Source organism: Poecilia mexicana, unplaced genomic scaffold, assembly GCF_051168715.1.
Source record: "Poecilia mexicana isolate PSO_F unplaced genomic scaffold, ASM5116871v1 scaffold_22, whole genome shotgun sequence".
In the NCBI taxonomy this organism is placed as follows: Eukaryota; Metazoa; Chordata; class Actinopteri; order Cyprinodontiformes; family Poeciliidae; genus Poecilia; species Poecilia mexicana.
Genome location: NW_028263391.1, coordinates 9243223 through 9256144, shown reverse-complemented (window position 1 = coordinate 9256144; position 12922 = coordinate 9243223). Strand labels below are relative to the sequence as shown.

General features: G+C 37.4%; 1 pseudogene across 1 annotated transcript; it reads right to left on the bottom strand.

The window, feature by feature from the left end:
• Positions 1 to 11079: 11079 nt before the first annotated feature.
• On the bottom strand, positions 11080 to 12922 carry LOC106905353 (immunoglobulin lambda constant 7 pseudogene; annotated as a pseudogene). Its single transcript, XR_015762011.1, has 3 exons — positions 12787 to 12922; positions 12417 to 12521; positions 11080 to 11632 (listed from the first exon to the last, which is right to left on the bottom strand). The product of XR_015762011.1 is annotated as an immunoglobulin lambda constant 7 pseudogene (transcript).

The following is a 12922-nucleotide window of genomic DNA, read 5'->3' as shown; positions in this document are numbered from 1 at the left end:
GGGCTCACTGCCCAGGGCATAATTCTCTCAGGGGGTGGCAAACATTTCAATGTTTATGTGAGAAGCTGTGTTTTTTATGTCTCTAACCTTATCAGTGTATGTAATGTAAATTGTAATGTAAATGCTGAACTGTTCTGAACTGAGGAGCGGAAAATGAAATAGTGTTTTTTTTTCATGCAGGAAAATGACATTTATTTTTTGTATTTGTATAATTGTTGGGGGGGGGAATTATTTACTTTGTCCAGTTGCTGGAGTTACATCTCCATCTTTTATTCTCTTCTTTAAAAGATGTTTGTGTTTTTAACAACTTTTTGTTAGCACAGGAACTCATCTGGGATGTGAGTTTTTTTCAATGGTGAACAGTTGGGTAAACAATTGATGAGAAATTTGAGCTTTCTACTGAATGGATCGCAAAACTTTCCAAATGCAATGAAAACTTGAAGTTTTTTATTTTGTATAACAATGCATTCCCTCTACCAGTCACAGGTTTTTCCAAAGATGTGGCTGCTAGTAAGTTTATTGTGAAATAAAGATGTTATCTATATTCTGAGATTATGCACTTTTACTGTTTCTGCTACAGGGTCATGCACTACTGAATAAATAACTTATTTGAAGCATTACCAGAATGTTTTCTTCCATAAGATTTGCAATTTGTTTATTTCTTTTAGCATCTTTGTATATTTGATAATGATGAAGACACTTTATTTTAGATTTGCTAAATTTTTTACAGACTAAATCTTGTATTAAATGGATTTGACATTTTCAAAAATGGCTGACAAGAGGTTTTCTTCTTGTCTAATACAGTTTTAGGTTATTTTCCCAAAGCTTGGCCATAACCACTGTATAACACTGTTAAGGATTCTTCTTTTTTTTTTAGACTGACAACTGAATGGCAGTTTCTAATGCGTTCAGCCGTGATTAAAAAGCCAAACATTTCTTTGGAATAATAAATCTGTTATGATTCAGTGCATAAGCTGGAAGCCATGGTGTTTGGAAACTTTAAGCCTTTTTTTTTTATTTTTACCAAACCCTGACACTCTCACTTGTTGAACAGCTTTTCACAGATGAGTGTGAAAAGCTAGAACTTCTACTGTATTGTTTTCCCACACAGACAAAAGGCAATTCAAACGATCCTAGCAAACCATCTGCTGTAACTACAGGTAACATAAAGGTCAAAAAGCCAGAATACATTACTGATTTTAAAACCACAATTAGGCTATTTGAATCAAGACATGTTAAGTTTTAAAACTAGCTTATTTTAAATTTATTTTCTTAACATTAGACAAAACTAAATTAAAGATATCTTGAATTGTAATTTTGACTAGTCAAAATTCCTTTTAAGATATCTCTGAATGAATTTGAGATATCTTGAATTACACAGCTTTTCTATTTAAGATATCTTAAATTGACATTCCAACTAGTCAGAATGACATTTCTGATATCTTGAATTAGTATTGTATCTAGTCGAAACGTCCCTGACTTACGTAGCAATTTGAAAGTTTAATAAAACAATGAAAAATAGAGAAAACAAAAAAAGATGTTTGAAAATTCATCACTTTCATGTTGAAAATGGTTTGACAATAGCAATTTTAGCTTTTGAAAGCTGTTTTTAAGTGCATTTGGTTCGTTGGAAATGAATAAACAGGAAATTCTTTGCAGATATCAGAAGCAGTCTTATAGTTTATAAAGTTTTACTATGTCCGCATTTCCAACATTGTCGAACTCTTTCTAATTTGTGGCATTTACTGACAAGTTTGTACAGGAAACGTAAAATTCTGCAGGCAACTGTTTGGACACCACAAAGGGGCTTCCACGTCATTCTTAATTCAGATATCTAAAATTGTAATTTTGACTAGTCATAATTGTGTTGAAGATATCTTAAATTGTAATTACGGATATGTGTCCCGTCAAATGACAGATCCAGTGAAGTGATTTGAGATATCTTGAAAGGAATTTTGACTAGTCAAAATGTAATTGAAGATATCTTGAATTATTATTCTTACTAGTCAGAATGTAACTACAGATATCTTAAATTATCTTTCCGGATAGTCAAAATGTAGTTTTGTCTAGTCAAAATGCATTTTTAGATATCCGGAATGTAATTCCGGATAGTCAGACGAAACCGAATTCATGTTAAAACTTATTGCCACAGACTCTTTGTCTCTAAATAGGGTTGCCACCCGTCCCGTAAAATACGGAATCGTCTTGTATTTGGGTGTTAAATGTTGCGTCCCGCATTGAACCGATACGAGACGCGATTCGTTCCGTATTTCTATAAATGTCCGATAGACACGCCTATGACACACATATCAACATTAAGTGAAACAAACACTGGTGGACCCCAGAACTCTACGGACCGACGCTGTTGTCACGGTTGCCTAGAAACGGACACTACGCAGCCGCGGTAAGGTGCTATCAACCCGGGTGTTTTTAAAACGTCCTTGTCCCGAATCTCCACAGTCCTTAGAGGCAAAACCTCTCGTAAAGATACATACGTGAGTGGGAATAATGTTTGTGAGGATGAATAAAGACAATTTTAAAAAACGTGTCCATCGTGGGACAGTGTGAAAGACAGGATGGCTCCGGAGAGGCACTGTAGACGCGTTAGAGCCTAAAGAACCAGAAATCAGTATCTCTTCATCCATCAGTCATCTCCTGAGGCTGATATGGTAGAACATTTTATTATTGATTATGTTTTTTTATTGTGCTTTTAGTCGGTTATATTGGTTTGATTATTTGCTTATTAATAATATCAGCCAAAATAATACTAATGGTCATTTAAAGAACAAATTATACAAATAGGCATTAATATTTCCTACTTTAAAAGGCTTGTTAATGCTTTCTCTATGCTTTATTTTGAAATGCTGATATATTTTTATGAATTCAGTGTTCAGTGGTCATTTGTATTATTAATGCACCAGACACAGATCTGCAGTCCAGGGGTGGTTCTAGATGGGGGCCAACGGGACACCTAAGAAATTATACTAAATAAATGTCTTATGTTAATACTCAGTGATGGATTTTTTTTTTAACCTACACAATTTTACTGTAACAATGAATTAAATATTCTAGTGCTGCACTTTTAGCTGCTGTATAGAGATAGGATCACACTTCCCATCTGCCAGGATCACTGGAGACAGATGTGGCTCTTTGGCTCATGTAATATATCAAATGATGAAATATTGCTCTGTTTTTTTGTTTGTTTGTTTCAAAAAAGACTGACTAAAATACCAGAATGTTCACATAACTTTTATACATTTGGCTGTCTGAGGACACATTTAGGACACATTTGGAATATTAAATCAGGTGTTGTGATCAGTTACTCAGTACTTGAGTAGTTTACCAAACACTTTTTACACTTGCTTAATTAAATGTGTTTAAGGTATGCTACTTTGATTGGAGTACAATTTTGGGGTAGTCTAACCGACCTCTATGCATGAACAATTGGTCTATGGATCACTTTTTAAAAACAAAACACACCGCCATAAAACAATGTCTATCACTGCAGCGGACGTCCCACCCCATGAGAGTAGGGCGATGCGCCGTGGGGAACATCCCTTATTTTTATTTATGAAAGGTGGCAACCCTCTAAACCAAACTTATTGGGTTTGTGGCTAGCTAGCTAATTGCATGCTAGCTAGCACTTGGATCTGTATGCAAACAAGGATCAAAATGTACTTTTTGCTACACTTTGAAAAGGTTTTATAGAGACGTTGTGATTTGCCTCCATTAAAACATTCAGACTTTATAAGCGATATATCAAATCAAACTCTTTTTAAGAAAATACATTGGGGTTGAGAGGCGGGGTCAGGGTTCTTACGTTTTTCTGATATAATTTGGAAATTGCCGATACAAAGTGTTGACGGTGATCCGTCAGCAGAGGGCACTGTATCACAATTTATGAAAAATAAACTCACCTTCGAAGTGCAGCTGTCCATTCTTTTTACTCTCTTGTGCAGTCAGCCTATCTGAGTCAGTGGTGAGGGGGAAGCAGAGTACACCCTGCCTGGGCAGATAGCCAGTCCAGGGTGTACTCTGGACTGGACGAGGTGTACACGTTTTGGACAAACCAAAACGAGACAAAGTAGAACTTTGTGGAGCTTCAGTTGTGCAACTATTAAACCGTGAATTTTGCTCTCTAGCGCAAAAACTGAAGGAGGACATCCTGCCACCGGTTTGACCGGTGTCAGGCTGCAAACACTTGGGTTTTGCAGCAGGTACCAGTGAACGAAGTGAACCAGCAAGATCAATGCCAGGAGTGGGAAATAAATTCCTTAACTTATTGGCAACTTTCAAGACATGTTTGATGGTAGTTTCTGGAAAGAGCCAAACAACACATTCGCTTTAAGTAGACTTACTTTTTTTTTTTTTTTTACATAGGCATAGGTGAGTTTGAATTAGCTTTTTTGTTTTCCTTTATAAAAAAAAACAAACAAAAAAAACTTACAAATAATTTAAAACCTGAATTTTGTATTTACTGGTGTTATCTTTGTCGGACATCATAATTTGTTAGATGATTTGAAACATTTAAGTGTTTCAAAGAATAAAAACAGAAGAAACATGTTATGTAAATGCTATTTTTTTGTTTTTTATAAATTGTAGGATTATTTACAAGTTATGATGACAACACAGCATTTTTAAGCCATTATTGTTCCAAGTTTAAATTTTCTTGGAGAGAAAAATCAGCTGAGTAATTTTAATATTTGATCGATCTCAAATCAAAGATTCCCTGGACGCCCCTCATCATCTCTTTTAACTCTTCATACTCTGTTTCTTGATTGCTGACAGAAATGATTCAATGAGATGATCCGATTCAATGAGACCTGTAACATTTTTTTTCCTTTTGTTTTGCTCTAATCGAGTCACTTATATCAAATTTATCCTAAAGATAAATCCCTGTTTCTTTTAAAAACAAATTTTAGAAAATACAGTGAACATGAAAACAATTGCTTTCTTGCATATATGACATTTAAAATGTTTTTGAACAAAATGTTTTTTTTCTACAATTTTGAATACTTAATTGGTTTTCAAAAAAAAAAATCAATTAGCTCAAATGTGCTAGGTTTAAACAGTTTTAGAAGACTTTAATTCAGAAATTCAGATTTTAGGACAAGGTATTCCTCTTAGCATACTCAATTTGCTTAAACAATAAACTAATATCAATAAAAACAGTGTTTAAGGTAGACTGCCAGCAGAGAGCATCGTAGCTCAGGTTTTGGAAACTTACTCTGTTTGAAGGGAATTGCATAAGAAGCAGAGTTGCGAGTTTCCAGATGAACTGGTTCTGTCCTCAGGGAGTTGAAATATTTTCTTTACTAACTATAACTCTCTCAGTTTCACATGGACAGGTGCTGAAAAAACAGTTTGCATGATTTTAATGCAGCACTGCTTGACTGAGTTCTGCCTTCTGATAGCCTTATCCTGTACAGAGGTTATCTGAAGATGAAACTTTAAGAGCTTAAAGCTACTACATGCTAGCTTTAAATTTAGTCAATGTGTCAGAGACTGAACAGCAGCACTCTGAGAGCTTCATCATCAATAAAGATAATAGAGATAAAATAAACTCGGCAACAATGGTATAGTGTTCAGAGAGTTGTTAAGAGCTGTACAAAAGAGTAGAGAGTTGGTAACGAGACCAGAGGTGAAAAATCAAATAAAACCAACGTTGATTTTAACATATTTCTTTGTGGTTTGTGATTTTTAATAAAGTATCATATATTGCATCAAAATTTGTCATGAGAGTGGTGAGAGCAGAGAGATGATTTCCATAGAGTGGAGGCTTTGCATGGTCAGCTGATCCTCCAGTGAACTGAGAAGGTTTATAGTCCTGTGAGTTCAACACTGCAGGACTCAGATCTGTCAGTCAAGCCAGCAGAAGCAACAAGCACCATGACCCTCATCACCATCCTCATCTGGACGCTGACCTGCTGCTGCTTTACAGGTTCATTCACTCAGCAACATTTCTACCATGATGTGCTGCTGCCTTTTCTCTCCTTTCTTTCTGCTGACAAATGAAGGATTTGTTTTTGTCTGCAGGATGCAGAGCTCAGATCACTGTGACTCAACCTGCAGTGGAGACGGTTACACCAGGATCCACTGTCACTATCAGATGTACAACAAATCCTGCTGTGCACAGATGGTCTGATGGTAACCAGGGCATGTTCTGGTATCAGCAGAAACCAGGACAGCCTCCAAAGCTCATAATAAAGTATGCAAAGACGCTTCAATCAGGAACTCCATCTCGGTTTAGTGGCAGTGGAAGCGGCTCTGACTTCACTTTGACATTCAGTGGAGTTCAGACTGAAGATGCTGCAGTTTATTACTGTAAGAGTCGCCATAGTGGCCTAGAGTTCACACAGTGATTAGTAGCCGTACAAAAACCTCCCTCAGTCAGACTGCAGACACTCTGAGCTGTTAGAGCAGAAACTGAACAGACTCTGAAACAGACCACTGAACACAGAGATGACTGGAAACCCTAACATATCTAAAAAGATTCAAACGTAAGAAAAAGATATAAAAACACAAATTTAGACAGTAAAATAAAACATCTTGACTCTAACAAATTATTTTTACTGGCACAGGAAATAAATCTGGTCATATTTTTCATTACTATCTACTTTCTTTCATTACTTCCTTTTTTCACTGATACAGATCAACACATTTTCTACCTACATTCATTCAAGTAGAGGCTTGTTCCCTCTGTTATCTCTTGTTCCTGTGTATATATATCACTATCTCTATTTATTTTCAGAGCAGCTAATGATGTCTGCACAAATAAAAATGTGAGTTTTTGTTTTGGGTTTTCATGCTTTCATCTTTAAGATTCAAGAAACCAATCAGCAAATATTCCATCCATTCATTTTCTTTACACCCTTGTCCCTTAGTGGGGTCGGGAGGTGCTGGTGCTTATCTCCAGCTAACGTTCCGGTTGAGAGGCAGAGTCACCCTGGACAGGTCACCAGTCTGTTGCAGGGCAACACAGAGACAGGACAAACAACCATGCACACACACACTCACACCTAGGGGCAATTTGGAGAGGCCAATTAACCTGACAGTCATGTTTTTGGACTGTGGGAGGAAACCGGAGTACCCAGAGAAAACCCATGCATGCACAGGGAGAACATGCAAACTCCATGCAGAAAGACTGGGGCTGGGAATCGAACCCAGAACCTTCTTGCTGCAAGGCAACTGCACCACCATGCACTCTCTACATTCTCCCTAGGTGTGAGTGTGTGTGTGTACATGGTTGTTTGTCCTGTGTGTTGCCCTGCAACAGACTGGCGACCTGTCCAGGGTGAACCCCGCCTCTTGCCCAGAACGTTAGGCACCAGCAACCCTCCTGACCCCAGTAAGGGACCAGGGCGTTAGAAAATGGATAGAAATGGAGTTCAGGTCTTTTTAAATCATTTTATTAGAACATTAAGGACACTTTCTAACCAAAATGTCTGTAACTTTTGTAAATCAAGTTGTTGCAAAATGTCTGGATTCCAATAAGCAAGAAAATATCCAGGAAAGTAGAAACACAAAGTTAGACAAAATTCTTCTCATTAAATGATTACATTTCTACACTAGAATGGCCAATGAATTACAAGAGTATCATATTAAAACAGAAAGACAAATGATGTAATGAGGTTGAATCTGGAGCTTTTCGATTGATGAGAACCTATTTAATTTAGTGGTTATTGAAGAACATTAATTAGGTGAATTTGATCAGCTGATTAAAAAACAAGAAGTGAACAAAATGTATAATATTTTTCAGACGATGTGTATGCAATTTTCTTTTACATTTAATGTCAACATTAATCACAAGTGTAATTTAAGAGTAAACATGGATATGTTCTGCATATCAATTCTAAATAGTACAAACTCAAAATATAAATCATAAACAAAAGGACATTTTTAAATCACAGGTCCAAATAGATCAAAGTCACTTTGATAACCTTGACATACCAAGAAGAAACATAATGAGGATCATTGAAACATGAATACAGGTAACATTACAAAGATTTAAACCTTATGTTGCTCAATTTATGGATCTATTTTATGTCAAACATTTGCTGATTTTGTGTGTTTTAGTTTATAACTACACATCACATTTAGGGGACAAAGAAACACTATAAAAGTGTTGAATATGGAAAACATCATGAACAACCAATAAATACTTTATTTGATCTTCAGTTGAAATAAAAACTGAATATTGTCACTAGATGAAGTGTTGGCTGAATCATCTCTATGTTTCCTGTTTCATCTCAGCAGGTGTGGATTTGCATGATCTCGATGCTTCGCTGCTCCTCAAGCTTTAAGTTCTTCTGCTGCAGAAAGTCCAAAGTGTGTTTGAGCTCCGACACTGAAACCTGCATCAGGATGACGTCTCCAGTAGCTCTGATGGTTGTGTTGGGTTTTCTCACTCAGGGTAAGACTGACTTTTAAATTTATCAAGTTTTCTTTGAACTCGTACTTATTATTGTTTTCCTTTAACGTTGCTCATCTCTCCTTTCAGCATCATCTGCCAATAATTTTCTGACTCAGTCTGAACGATCAAAGTCAGTCAGTGTTGGAGCGACTGTGACCATCAGCGCCACAGGAAGTTCTAATATTGGTCCTGATCTCAGTTGGTACCTGCTGAAACCTGGACAGCCTCCTAAACTTCTTATATATCAGGCTTCAAGTCGGTTCTCAGGAACTCCATCTAGATTCAGCGGCAGTAGATCTGGTTCTGATTACACTTTAAGCATCAGTGGTTTTCAGGCTGAAGATGCTGGAGATTATTACTGTATGGGAGTGCATACTGGCGGCGTGTTCACACAGTGATTTATAGTCGTACAAAAACCTCCTTCATTCTGACTGAAGGCTGCAGGTGCAGAGAAATGATAGGAACTGGTTCAGTGAACACATCACAGAAGTTACCAAGCAAAACCATCAAATATGAGCAGCTAAAGTGTAGATATGAAATAGATATGGTGTTACAAGAACAGATAATTGAGCGGAGAAAAGAGCATCTTAAGAAATCAGAGGAAGACATGGCGCTTATTGACGACCTGAGAGCAACGAATGCCGTCCTCCAGGAAAACAAAACCAAAGAAATCAAATTCCTGCAAGGTGATAAGAAACGTTTGCAGAAAAAATTTAATGAGATGAAACATTCATGCCATGAATTCATCGGCAAGTATGAAAGGGATATTTCTGAACTAAAACGAGATGTAGAAAGATATAAGTAGGAGGTTAGCCAGGAGAAAGACGCCAATTTAGAGAAAGTTAAGGAGAATCAGCAGCTTATCAACGACCTGAGAGCTGAAAAGGAGGAGCTCTTCCAAAAAATGTCAGGAGAGATCAAAATTCTGCACAAGAGGGAGAAGTTCATTCTTAATGAACTTGATCAGGTCCACTTTTCATACCAGGAGCTAAAGATTAAGTATGAAAATGATATGGACTTGCAGCAGCAGGCTGAAATGTATGAGCAGAATATAAAGCAGAGGGAAACTGCTCTTTCAAAAAGAGAAAAGGAAGAGAGGCTTATCCAGTGTGCACTGCAACAACAAATTGAAAAATTACAGCAGCAGATAATACAGGAGAGAAAAGCTCATCTGCAAAAATCAGAGGAGGACATGGCGATTCTCAACAACCTGAGAGCAACAAATGTCCTCCAAGAAAACAAAAGGAAAGAAATTAAATTCCTGCAGGAGAAAGAAAGTTGTGCCCAGGCTGAGTTGGAGAAAGTTAAAGGTTTGGACCTGGAGCTAAACAGTCGGTATGAAACCGATGTCACTGCGCTAAAACGACAAGCCGAAAAATACCAGCAGGAGATAAGTTGTGTGAAAGAGGAGTTGGAAAAAGCAAAAGAAGATCTACCTGGATTTAATTCCCAGTCCTGGGGAATCTGCTGCATTTCACTCCCTTCCCTCTTCCCCCAATTTCCTCTGCAACCACTGTTAAACATCAGCCTAAAAAACTTTATTAGAGCCTAAAAAAACTAAAAAAAAACTAAAAAAAAAAAAAAAAAAAACTAAAAATACATTTCACTTCACAAGTGGATCAAAAGTCAGAATATGCTCACCACCACATTATGCTCGTTTCCTCATATTAAAAAACAACTTTCTTCCTCTCGCTCTCTCATTTTCATGAGAACTAGCATAACTAGCATAACATAACTAGCCTTAGCATTCATGACATGTTATGCTAGCTGCAGCCAGTGATGATGACTCACGTCGGACCGCTTTTTTCATTAAATATTAATCTAACGCGTTGCTTTTTCAAATCCAATAGTCAGACTACAATTACTTATTGAAATCACTTTGCGTCACTATTTTCCTTAGTAATATAATTTCCTCTTGGGAGCGACCACCGTTTCTATGCAATGGTGGGAAGTAACCGTTATTACTTAAGTACAATTTTCGTGTATCTGTACTTTACTTAAGTAGATTTAATAATGGGTACTTTCTACTTTTACTCCACTACATTTTACAGTAAGTATCTGTACTTTTTATTTCACTACATTTCGACAAAACTGTCGCGTTACTCGTTACATCCAAGTCGCACTGCTCTCTTTTTGTCAGTTAAAATGTGAAGTTCAAGGACTTAAGGTGGCGCCGTAAAATCCAAGCAATAACGTGACGTAGTGTCTGTTGTCACCCATCGCCTCCACCTTTCCTCGCACGCGGAGCTCCAGACATGCGCAGTGGTTTCCTCTGAGTGGGAGAAGATGTCTGTCTAATCGTCAGTAATATAATAGCGCTGTATAAATCATAGATATGGTGACATGTAAAATAAGCAGCGCTTAGCTTTCACAGACGGTGGGAACTTCGTCCTACTTTTAGCGTCACTTCGATGGAAAGCTTAAAGAAAGGTAAGCTCTGAGGACGTGATGCTAGCAAAGCTAGCTGTACTGAGACACACGTTGCATCTGCGATGAAAAAAAGTTGTCACTCATGCGCTGAATTACTGTGTGGATGTGTTCACTGAGGTGTCGCAAATATGGGACAACGCTGTGGCCAAAGTGCAATATAGTAATTATTTAAAGTGCCACTCTTGATAAAATCAACTTTCTTCTTCTTTGTCATGACAGTAATGAAACTCTCTCCATTATAATGAATCAGAGCAAGCTTTATTAAAACACACAGCAAATGAATCCCACTCACATCCAGCTGCTGAGCTTCACACATTAGTCTAAGTTGTTGAACGTTTCTCAGCGGTTTAGTTGAGCGTCACACAAGCTTTAGTTTGCCTTCATCCAGACTCCTGTTGCTGAGAGCAGCAGGTGTTTCTCCTGCTGCTCTCCCACTAAGAGCTCCTGCTCTGGGCCTCATTCAGCCTCTCTGGCCCTCACACTGGCTCCTCCGGATGCTCTGGACCTGGCTGTGGCCCTGATGGGCCACCCTGCAGGAGTACAGCTCTCCTTTCATCCACTTCTCCTGGCTCAGGCTTAAGGTGCTGCTGCTGCCGTAGCGTCCGCTCTTCTCCTCCTCCGAGCTGCTCAGGACCCCGTCTGTCACCGCCGTGCCGTCCACCTCCCAGCTCACCTGGGCTCCCTGAGGAGAGTAGCCGCTCAGCAGGCAGAGCAGCGTGGCCGAGCCCCCAGAGAGCTGCTCAGAGGAGGGGGGCAGCAGAGAGACTGAGGGTGGGGCCGCGGGGCCGGCTGGAGGGGAGAGAAGAGACACGAGGAGCAGATCAACGTCTGCTGGTCAGGACACACACATATCACAGTGGACTATAATATAATAACACTGAGGAGACGGATGGTTTAGAGGCTGGATTCATTCATCCATGTTTACTTCACTTTCAGCTTTTTATTCAAATCTTCTGGAGCTTCCAGAGAAAATCACATCAGAGCTGAAATGTTCTGACCTCGACTCGTCAGGAATAAAAGGAGCAACATGAAATATCAATGTGAATAAAACAACATTTTACTGTAAATATGTTGGTTCTGTAAAGATTTGCTTCATGGAAACAAAATGGCTGAACACAGTTAAAGATTTTCCATCTGTTGGTTTCACTTCCTCTTTACTGCATCAAACTAACAGACTGGAAACTTTAAAAGCTCAAAAAAAAGCAAATATTTTTACATTTTATTTATTTTTTTACAAGCATCGGCAACAGATTTTAATGCATTAAATATTTTTAAATATAAGGATATATTAGTGGTTTCAGAATTAGGATCCTCCACTAAAGTCTAAAAACAATATTTCACTATTTAATTAAAAAACACAGAACTGATGTAATGTTTGTTTTCAAATAATCATATAATTTGGTAAACGGCATAAAATACATGAACATTTATTACATATAAACTATTTGACCTAATGGTAACAAAGTCAAACAAATAAAAAAATACACATAAAGCGCTCACAAAAATAACGTTTGATCACATAAAGAGTAAAACTTAAGTTTTGATTTATATAAAATGAAATGGTGATACTCACAGTGAACGATGAGTTTGGTTCCTCCACCAAAAGTCCACCACAGTGATACAAACTCATTGAGAGGCCGTACAAAAACCTCCTGCACTGTCAGGAGACATCTAGCTGCTGAAATGATGTTTTTAAAGTGATAAAAATCCCATTTTAAACTGTATTTAATCTGCAAATCATCCAACATTAATTCAGCTTTAAATTGCTTCATAATTTCTGAGAATATTTTCATTTTATCACCAATGAAAAGTAAAAGTTCCTTTCTCTCCTCGACTGCATTGCGTCATTGTTTAACATTGCAGCTTTCATTATGTTTACAAGGTTAAAACAGTTTTTCAGTATAATTTAATTAATTAAAACCTTAAAATAAACATCAACTTACATTGATATATAATATATTTACCAGTAAATTTTTGTAAAAGAGGAAAATTATCCTTGTTTATCCAAGAGAAATTTAAATTTAATCCAAGAAGTGAAAATCCTTCATGTTGTTTCTGTTTAATTTTCTTCTCTTCCAA